Here is an 11,776-nt window from a genome sequence, read left to right on the forward strand (position 1 = left end):
GAAGTGGAAGTTGATATATCTTTTCCTTTTGTTCTGATTTACTTGTCTTAATAAAAGATTGCACTACTTGTATTAAAAATAGTGTAATGAGACATTGCATCGCCATTGGCATCGTCAGCTGTGCAGTTTATATTATCAAAAGCATATAATCTAAGGGTTTATGGTACGCTTGCTATCACATACTTGTCAAGCCCGTCAGTCAAACAACCCACACTGACACATAGTGAGGGGGTTTGCTGTTGTCGAGTATATTGATACAAGTTCAATTAGATAACAACTATCATGACAAGATAACATAAACAGTTTTTCTGGCGTATGTGATCAAAACTAACCCCGCAAAACAGTGTGTTCTAGAAGAAAAATCTGACGTTAAAACTCACATCGATCGTTAATGCATGAAACTTCCAAATCACATTTACAAAGTTTCATGTTCTTTTGTCAGAACGTTAATGTCACCAGACAGGATTAAAGTGTATTTCTGTGTAAAGCTACGTAAATGTGTCTAATAATTTTCAATGTCTTGACAATAAAATTCTTCTGGTGATAGACTCACCATTCTGAATGCCACTTATCAAGCGTGAATAGAATATGAATGTACAAGAATTCGGTTTTCGAAAGTTTTCGAGGGTGACATGAAATAAACAACCTTACTTGTTTTCGAACCATTTTCATAACATAATACACAGAGATAAAACATAGCAGCAGAGCCATGATATACCATTGCGCGCACTCACTCACACGAAATACTGTTTATCTCGTAATCAAGCCATCAATTTATTAAATGAACATTTGTAAGTTTGTGAATTTATATCAAAGAGAGGTTTAGGAATTGCAAAATCAGCATTGATATATAGCTAACCCGGAATCAAGCTGTTAACTTGGTAGGATGTGATTTAAGTCAGTATTTTTGAGGTGGAGTAGTCTAGTGTTGAGAGATCGTCATGCCGAAGACCCGGGTTCAATTCCCTAAACCGCTGCAACGTGTAAAACTCATTATGGGTGTACCTGGCGGTAAGGCATATACACGCCTTAAAACAATGCTTTTAGCGGCTTAAAACAATACATTTCACTCACTCACTCACTTCAAAATGTTTAGTCTAGCCCAAACCGAGAACTTTTAACCGTACAGACTCTTAAATCGTAAATCGTATGGCCTTGGGGAACGCCATTTATTACGAACGTCTGGACATTGCGACGTTATACATTTCAGGATAAAACGAGGTTCCACTTGAAATTGAGCCCAGTGCCACTGAAAGGCAGCCATGATATACGAGCGTGTATGTTACAAAAGCATATAAAAAGCTCTATGAGGTTTCATTTGTATTTGTTATTGCAAATGATAACGTTCGGGGGTCGGTTGTTCAGAAACCGGTTTACACTTGACCATCTGTTAAGTCAGTGTTAAGTCTCCGTTAAATCTAACCAGATGGTTATGTTGTTTCTCAAAGCATGGTTATCAATAACGGCTGGTCGAAAGCCGGTTAAAGTAAAAACACTTCCCGACCTCCGTAAAATACTTAAAATAACCAGCTTCTGAACAACTGGCCCCAATACGTTTTCGATGCCCCCACTAAAGACACACCTGGACCAATCTGTTTTAGTTTAAAGTACTTTTCATTTCTTGTTCCTTGTGCATAATCTTCACTGGCTTTCAGCTGTCAACTGATATGTTTATGACATCAAAACATCTGTAGTGTAGGCTATTATCAACAGCAATAAAACCTAAATGTCAGTAAGATGAAGACAAAATTGCCATATTCATGATCCCCCTGATTTATTACACACTCTCAAAGAGCTTTAAGTGCCTATACATAGCAACCAGAGATTAAAAGCACTAGTCGTGCATCACAAAGTTTTATAATGTGACACACGCTAACAACGCTCAAGAGTAGGTCTATTTTCACGAAGCGTTTGCACAGGAAGAGTATTAAAACTCGCCAGTACCTTAGGGTAGTGATAATTATACCCTTGTTAGAGGAAATGCATCCAAACATTTATAACAGACATCGTCGAGAACACACTTTAATGAATCACTGCAAGATACGAGCGGTGAGCTGGCTTAATGGTTGAAGCGTTTGCCCGACACGCGGAAGGCCGCGTTCGCTTTCCCACTCGGGCAGAATATATGAATCCCATTCGTGCTGATCCTCGACTATCCTCTTTTTGCACAAACATTAAATATTTGACAACTACAACCAGCTGGTCCTTCATATGGACATGTGAACAACGATCTAAAATGTCATGGTTTTTTTCGGACGAGTCATGGTTTGTTTTATTTGGGATTTATTGTAAGTTTACACACTTGAGTGTGTTGTCAGCAACATAATAAAGGATAGACCTTAACTAATTTCTGAATTACTTCACATGAAAAATATATATTGCAAGCTAATTAATTAACAGTAGTGCGTTGATTGTAGCGGTCAGCATGTTGATTGTAAGTGGCAGCAATTTGATTGAGGCGCTCCTACAATATCAGGCTTTGGCAGTGATCTTGACCCTGTCCGTCAAGCATATGACCGTCTTGTCCGTCAAGCGTATGACCTGACCGGCTTACGGTCCAAAACTCCGTCTCAGCACTTGACACCTTCGTTACCCTCGTGGTAGTGAGATACATTCTGAGGAGCTTGTACACTGTTGTCATCACTTCCGCAAATGACTACATGATTCCAGACGCCCCGAGAGCGATGCTAGTTCGAGAAGGATGGCGCTGTACCTTTTTGAGTGCGAGACGAGGGCGTTTCGAGGGGCCGCCTTTCTATGACCTGACCTGCAATTTATATACATGCCCAGCTCGGACGGGCATAAATAACACCAAATTTTCTGCCTCCCTCTAAGACACGTGACAAATACTTGACATTCGTGAGTGCACGGACTTGTGTAATTCGGCTTATTATTTATTGCTGCTTCCACATATTTTGACCCGTTGTATTTCCTTTTATGATTGTAAACCAAAGCCTGTGTATTTCAATATCATTTGGTCATTGGTCATCTAGCTCTGTATATATGTACCGATTTGGCTAACCTTCAATTTTCATTATAACCCTCTTCACATAAAGGACATTTTAGTTTCTAATAACATTAAAATATCTACCAGTTCCATCTTAAGACGATGAGAATATTTTGAAAGTGCAATATTCTCCAAGTACATTGAATGCACTTAAAAAGGGTAGAATTGTTGCTTTTGAGCCATTAAAGAAAGGAGAGGCAATGCTACTCAAGTGAAGTTATGCAACGTTGGCCGCGGAGAGCAGATGGATTGGTGCTCGGCAACTTGATATCTGAGGTTTTCTAGGCATTCGGACCTGCCCCACACTGAGGCATATGCTACATGTGATGTCTCTTCAGACAATTGACTTCGAAATATTCCTCCGTTCGCCAAGCAGTAAATGGTTAACTGGTAGAACGTTAACCTTCTAGCGCCTTACAGGCAGCTTTGGCTGCATATTCCCCAGGGAGTTAAAGATAAAAATCGCATTCTCACTCATCCTTTTACCGGGGTAACAATGTAGTGTGTTTAGGGTGTAGAATAGATGCATAAGTTCAAAGATGTCACATTGAAGTCCATGTCATGTTTGAAAGACGGTCACCAAGCGACGCTCTTGACCGAAAAGACGTTCTGACAAATAAATGCCCAATTGTGAACCAGTTGTCCCTGAAGTGATTATTAGGATGGTGCATGAATCAAATAGCAACATTACCCTATTTGATCAGAATGATACACACATGCTAGAAACTTTACAGAAATAACTATGTGTGGATGTAATCAATACTGGCTGTCATCTAAGAAACCACATTAACTTAATGAATGATTAACAATGAGTAACCCTTCCAAAATATTTGTGTCAGTACATGTACATGTTCTTGTTTATAGTGTATTTTGGAAATTCCGATCAGTAACATTCGTAATTCACACATATGGCCCAGAACCATGTCATGATCATGTGTGTGCATTGTGTGAACCCTGAACAGACAAAGAGATGTGTCTATGGAGTGAACGCTGATAGGTCACTTCTGGTGTCATGAATACATGTATGCTAGATTTATATAGTTTAATCTTGTATTTCATTATGAATGCATTCTTACATTCATTATATATGTATATAGTCATCAATCCCTGCACAAGCAAGATTGAGAACAGTGTAATCATCCATCTCAATAATCCAATAAACAGAACCACCATTACGTCAACTAATAAAGCTATGTGAGAGATATGGATCCACCATTTTGCAACATGAAAAAGCATTGTGAAGTGAACTGTAACAACAGGTAATGCTAATAACAGTAGATTGCTACATATAGAAATGCACAAATATAGAAATAGATGGGAACTAAGATGGTGCTTACATAGAGAAGTAAGCGACCAGACAATTAAAAAAGGATCGCTTCCCTAGCTCACAATTATAAATAATCTAGTTAACGTAATGTCAGTTAGTAATTAAAGGGACTGTTGAATAACAGAGAAGTCATCCATCGTTAACATGGTTTTGTAATAGGTTATTCCCAGTGTGGATAGCCATTGCATTTCTTGGCTACGATTTATTGCTTTTCTTTCTGTCTTTTGAAAGGAAGCTGTGGTAATTATTATGTTGTAAATAACTGAATTATAGTCCATTCAGTGGGTTTTAATTTTTCTATGTCTAAATTCCGCATGCAAATTATTGTGTTTTTATCCAAGTTGATATATGACGCCAACTATAGCAATACAAACGTTTTACCTCCCAACATGATTTTCATGACGATGTATTTCAGTATTGGAAAGTAGTGCACAGAAGCAAGTAATTAAGGATGGGCTTACATCCTCGGTCTGGTGCCAATGGCCAATCTTGGTCTAGACGTTGTAATTAGTGCCAAGTGTAAAATTGAAACACTAATCGAGTGTCTATTTAATCATGGTAACTAACTATTTCTAGATTGAAAGAGGTCTTCAAACGTGAGTTAATCAGATGAGTAATTCTAAACCTGAAGTCCATTCCTCTTTGTACTGTATTGTACTATCAGATGCATCACATAGTTCCTGTCTCAATGATAAACCATACTCATATAAGTATATATTACTCGTATAACCATATAATATTCATAGAAAGTATTCAAGACAAATAGAATTAATACCAAGATTCTCAAAAACTATATTTCAATTTGTAAAAAATAACGCAAATGTCATCTGAAGTTTCTAAGAGATCAATATGTGATAACACCTATGTGAAATTTAGAATGATATTTAGGCAAGAAACAGGTATCCCCTAGGGAACCAATTGTGCTTCCCTCCTTGCTGATCTATTTCTTAATACACATGAATCTGAATGTATTCTCGGCTTGGCGGAACAAACCAGGAGCACATTTGGCCAAGAAACTTAATTTATGTTTATGATCTGATATCTTTCAATGATTGTTAGATAGCCAGTTCCCTTCCATTGATTTTCCCACCTGACTTAGAAATAGAAGGTACCCCCAAACAACCCATCCGGTTTGATATTTAGATCTATTCATTCAGATTCAAAGTGACTATCAACAAGACTATATGAGGAAAGGGATGACGTCAGCTTTCCAATAGTCTTTCAACTTCCCTGTATGTCGCGCAATATTCCATCAGTTCCTGTCTTTGGTGTCTCCATTCCACAACTTTTGAGTAATAATGGAGCTTGCTCTTGCTCAAAAGTTGTTTGATGAGGGTTTCATAAATCAATGCCTCAGTAAAGCTTTCAAAACGTTTTATGATAGACATGGATTAAAATAGCAATGGAGTAAAGAGGGTTTAGGTGATCCTGGTACGGTAAGGCTGGTTAGGTTCATCATCAGCTCAGGGCCCTTGCTCTCTACATACAACCCAGACAGGGAATTGGACTTCTCCAAGGAGGCGCTGCCTTGTCGAACCCACCCAGGATGTGAAGACTCCCCAACACTGCAGCCTTTTGCATTGCCCAGATTACCAGAAGGGGTGTATTCCTGGCAGAAAACCCGGTACTCTCCCAATGTAAATCAATAGATTGGGAGGTACCAAATCTAAGGAACTAAGTACAAGTCGGAAAGTCCGTATATTTCCTGTTTTTCCTGAGTCTTTGTCAATCACTTTAGTGTCAAAAGGGACATACAATTCAATGATGTAATTTCATTTCATAGGGTTTATCAAAAAGGACAAGATCAGGTTTGTTGGCCTGGATAGGTCTGAGATACTGGAGATAGATGTATGATGTTAGCAATTGTGAACTACACAAGCAAAGTATATACAACGTATATGTGTTCATGGCATCGTTTTTGGGATCATCATGCTCAGTTTTATGTCGACAGACCATGGAGGGACAAACGCAAAATACGGTAATAGAATATTAATGTTCGTATTGACGATCAAATTATACATGCCATGCACGTCTTCATAAGCGACCACATAAAGAATGGCTAGGATCTTCCAATGTGACGAGCGGACACGAGTGGTCCTGTCGTCTAAGCCGCTGCAATTAGCTTTGCAGAGTTGCATCCTCTGAGCACGCCAGAAACCCACGATCGTGGGTTCGAGTCTCGCAACGATTACGTTTCTAGGTTTCTCAACACCATGCCCGTTCTCGTGGGTTTCACCAATGTGTCGAGGGTCTAAGGCATGTATCACTTCGAGCTCCCACATCTAGCTCACAAGCCGTGATATAACTCGAAAATTGTCCAAAGCGGCGTTAAACCCCACTCATTCTCTCACTCACACTATCGAACCCATGATCATATGGTGGTGACAAGATGAAGAGATGCAACATTGCACACCTGTACCATGTATTACTTTATTCAAGGCATTTACTTACATCTTAATTCACATTTAAATTACTTACATGTACCTAAGTCTGCCATACATGAATTTAAAGCTGATTATGAATAAATATTGAATGACAAACTGATTTAACTATTCGTAACAAACACTGTTTCAGAGGAAGCTTTTAGAACGTGTGAACGATTAGAAGTTCACACATGCTTGAAGGGACATATAGTATAGTGCTATCTGATTCACCTTGGTTTGTTGAAAATACGTATATAAACGAGATTGATGTACATGAATGGAAAGTCAGCCCTGAATCGAACGCTTTGTTCATTGGGTTGATGTATTCTTTGATCTCATGTGCACTAATCACATAATTGCATGAATGAGGTTTCGATGTATTGACATCCATGGCACGCAGATGGCCTTTTGCTCCAGCTCGCATCATTCAATATGTGTTGCGTGCTCAGATAAAGTTCTTGGCTTAAATCAAAGTACATTAAAACAGACACAGATACTTAATACAGATCAGCGATGCTTTCCCTCTTGAACCACAGTTCTATTTCAATGCCATTACTACTTGAATTAAAAGGAAGCAATATCCCACACTTTTATTTTGAGATGGAAAATCGTATAACTGCGTGTTTATGAAAGTCTTCTGTCCCTCAGGTTTATTAATAGAAATTCTATTACGATGAAAGGAAAGTGGTTACCAATTTACCAATTCCTTTTCCGTCAATACACTATCACATAATACTTGTTTAGGAAGAATATTGCCGTTCAAAGGAAGGTTTGTTGTTGCTCCGAGAAAAGGAAAGATGTATCCCGTGTCCCCTGCAAACATACATGTATGTGGTGGTATAGATGGCCCAGTCGTTCACAAGTGCTTCCCTTATACCCCCATCGCACCAGACTAGTTCTCAATACGTTCGTAAAAATGTTGTCGAACGCGCTCCAACTGTGTATGAACGTAGTGGACGTAGTAGCTATTGACAGTGTTTGTACGAACTTCATGGACGTGCTCGGACCGGGAGGGTGCTCTAGAACCTTTGAGTCTGCTCAAAATTATATCCCGTCCATCCCGTTCTGCAATTAGTCGGATCGTCAACGTACTCAAAACGAAAAAGACGTATGACGAACGGAACGGAATTCGAACGGAATTGCCGTACTTCGAACCTACTAGGAACGTGTTACGACGTGGTGCAGTCGGACATAAATTTCAGTACGTGTGCACACCGACCGGGTCGACTTCTCTTTGGAGGCATGATGTGTACAGCTCGGAGCCCTGAACTTGAATGATGACTGGCTACAACGCCCTCGGTATCCACAGGAGTCGGGCCAGGACGCGAATACACACGCACTTGGGACGAGATGAGGACGTACTGCGAACGAGTTAGTCGGGTTAAGAATTAGTTAGAACTTGGACGTATTGTAAACGAGGTAGAATGAGGTTGAACTGGTTAAGAACGGGTTCAGAACGACTACGGACGTGAACGGGCACTTTTACACGCTCTGAACTGGATACAAACGGACTGCAGACTGGCTAAGAACGAGATAGACGTATTGAGGACTGCTTATGAACGAACTAGCATCGTATTTTATGCCAAAATACGCGTTCTACCGTGATCACAGCCCGTTCTAGTATTTTGTTTAGAACGGGGTAGAACGGGATAGAACTACTTTGGTGTGATGGTAGCATTAGGCATACGGGAAACCTAAGGTTGTATGTTCAATCCAATATTTGCTAGAATATGTTTTGAAGTTATGTCAGGACCATACCTGCGCTCGTGGGTTTCACCAAAGTAGCATACTTCTAACATGAACTGCTTCACGTCGAGCTTTCTTTTTATATCAAACTGACGCTCTGTGATTCGAAAAAGATTGTATTTGTCGGGCGTAAACCAAACTCTTCGAGTGCAAACTGATATATTCTTTTGCTTATGAACATGTCAGAAGATTGCTAGTTGGTGGTTGTCCTCAAAGTATCACATTGTGAATGAACACATAGGCTGTATATATTGCGAGTATTCACCTGAACAAACCAGGACCTATATCGCTCACGTCAAAATAAATAATTACATCGGACATCATTTTGGATTTGTCAAATTTGTATTCAATAAAAAGTTTTGAAAGGCTCAATAAGACTCTGATCAAACAACTTTTCAGCAAACGCAAGTTGTGAAATGTTTGTTTATTGTTTCACACCGCACTCGGCAATATTCCAGGTAAAACAATATTTATAATTTACGGATAAATGACACCCGCTCATTTTGGAAAATGTTACGTCAGAAAGATAATGACGCAAATTTGTCTCCTAACGATAAACAATTTGACTATTTCAAACACCCAAACCAGTCCAGATAATGTGGACTCTTTCCCTGATGATTCGACTGATTTGAATATTAATTTTGATGTCAACAATTGTAATGCTATTTTAAACACTGACATAAGGGAACAAGAAATAGAATGCGCCATCAAACGACTAAAGAATAACAAGGCATGTGGCCAGGATAACATTATCAATGAATATATTAAAGCTTCGGTGCCAACATTCTTACCCTTGTATACCAGACTACTTAATGTTATATGTTCTACTGGGATATTTACAGAACAATGGTTAAACGGAATTATTCGTCCGATCTGCAAAGGTAAAGAAAGTACAGATAACCCTGGAAACCTTCGGCCCATATGTCTTATAAGTTGCCTTGGAAAATTGTTTACCTCAGTTATTAATAAAAGATTAAACGATTACGTTGAAAGTAATAACATTCTGTCATAATCACAAGCGGGTTTTAGACATAGCTGCTCCACAAATGATCATATTTTTACCCTGTATGCAATTAATGATTTACTACAAAATACAAAGAAAAAAATGAATTGTGGTTTCATTGATTTCCAAAAAGCTTTTGACAATGTTTGGTGTATAGGTTTATGGAAAACAATTATTAGCACAAGGTATTGATGGGAAACTTATTCGTATTATTGTTAATATGTACGAAGGCATTAAATCATGTGTGTGTAATACGGTGTATATTCAGAACATTTCTCTTGTCTTATTGGTGTCGGTCAAGGAGAAAATTTGTCCCCAATATTGTTTTCATTGTTTCTAAATGATCTGGAACCGTTTTTACATTCTCAAAACTGTCCTAGTGTTTCTATTCAATTTCAGTCACTTAATGGTCTGTTAGATCTCTCCGTTGTTTTGTTCGCATTACTAAATGCAGATAATACAGTTTTGTTAGCTTTAAATCATCAAAATTTACAAAATACGTTTGACATTTTTTCACTTTACTGCACAAAATGGAGATTGCATATCAATACTAGTAAAACAAAAATTATAGTTTTTGGTGGTACAAAAAGAGACAAGAGTAACATATATTATTAAATGGCTCACCAATCGAATATGTCAATGATTATAAATATCTTGGAATTCACTTTACAAATAAAAACTCTTTCATAACTGCTATAAAAGCAAATTCGGAATCTGCCACTAAGGCCATCTACTTTGTATTACGTAAAAGTAGAACATTTAATCTATCCATAAAATGTTAATTATATATCTTCGATGCTATGGTAAAACTAATTCTATTATATTGTAGTGAAAATGTTGTGTTCTGGGGATTATGAAAATTGTAAATAAATTGAATCTGTTCACGTTAATTTGTTACGTAAATTACTTCCCATTAAGAAAAGTACACCTTTATACATGTTGTATGGAGAACTTGCAAGGGTGCCTTTAATTAATTCTATCAAATGTCGAATGGTATGTTTTTGGGCTAAGGTCTTATATTATCTGGCAAAGAACAAAAGTTATCAAGAGTTCTATATCCAATGTTAAATAGTGAAGTCTGTACAAACAATAGCTGTCCAAAATGGATACATGTTTGGAAAGTATTTTCAATAAAACGGGCTATAGTTTTTATTGGTTAAGCCAACGAGCAGTTCCTCCTAATGTCTTTAAATCTATCCTTTCGTTAAGATTATCTCATATATCTCAAACATGGAATGCAGAGATTACATATTCTCCTAAACGTATCTGACCTGTGAAGATTCCGGGGAAGAATAGGTCTTCAGCAACCCATGCTTGCCGTGAAAGGTGACTATGCTTGTCGTAAAAGGCGACTAACGGGATCGGGTGGTCAGGCTCGCTGCATGTCATTGATCCCAATTGCGTGGATCGATGCTCATGGTATTAATCACTGGATTGTCTGGTCCAGACTCGATTATTTACAGACCGCCGTCACATAGCTGGAATATTGCTGAGTGCGGCGTTAAACAACAAACCAACCAACCTAAAGGTATCTCATATCGCATATCTAAAACTGAACTCGTCCTTGAAAAGTATTTATTAGTTATCCCTTTCTCTTTGGCTGTAAAATTCCTTTTGTTTAGAACCTCATGACACCATTTACCTATTGAATTAGGTAGGCGGCACAAAATCCCTGTCAATGAACGAACGTGTAAACTCTGCGACATGGGCGATGTTGGTGATGAATTTCATTATATTTTTTCTTTGTCCTTTTTTATAAACAACAACGGAAAATATATGTTCCAATTTCATATGTTTAAAACCCAAATATGTGTAAATTTAAAGAACTTTTTAATTGTAAAAAAAATAAATGTCATTAAAAAACTGTACAATCTGTAATGTCATTATGAAAACTTTAAGGCCTTCGTTGTAAACCACCCCGCCATCTTAAGTATATACTGTTTGCAAATTTGTACCTCATATGCCGAGGATCCTGGCCTGAGCGTAAAAAAATAATTTGGCAACATGTTTCTGGTTGAAAGGGATATGCTATCACGGAATTCGATATTGATGTATTCATATCAGGTAAGTCTTAGACCTGAGCTTGCTGACGACATTTAATATTGAAAACCTTTGCTAGCTATAAACTTGACAAAAGAGCGATCACCCTCCCATAGTTTGGCATAGTATAGTGAATAGCACTGGAGGATTAGTTTGAGGCATTAACTTGATCAAACTTTATTTTAAGTAGGAGAAAGTCAGATGAATGTTAGTAGCAACCGTTTCATTTG

The 11,776-nt window shown here is 38.1% G+C and overlaps 1 pseudogene; it reads left to right on the forward strand.

Moving 5' to 3' along the window:
* The first annotated feature begins 8,034 nt into the window (after window positions 1–8,034).
* LOC139467745 (uncharacterized) lies at window positions 8,035–11,418 on the forward strand (annotated as a pseudogene).
* The last annotated feature ends 358 nt before the right edge of the window (window positions 11,419–11,776 follow it).

Source organism: Haliotis cracherodii, unplaced genomic scaffold, assembly GCF_022045235.1.
Source record: "Haliotis cracherodii isolate W230 unplaced genomic scaffold, xgHalCrac1.p SCAF_2, whole genome shotgun sequence".
Taxonomy (NCBI): domain Eukaryota; kingdom Metazoa; phylum Mollusca; class Gastropoda; order Lepetellida; family Haliotidae; genus Haliotis; species Haliotis cracherodii.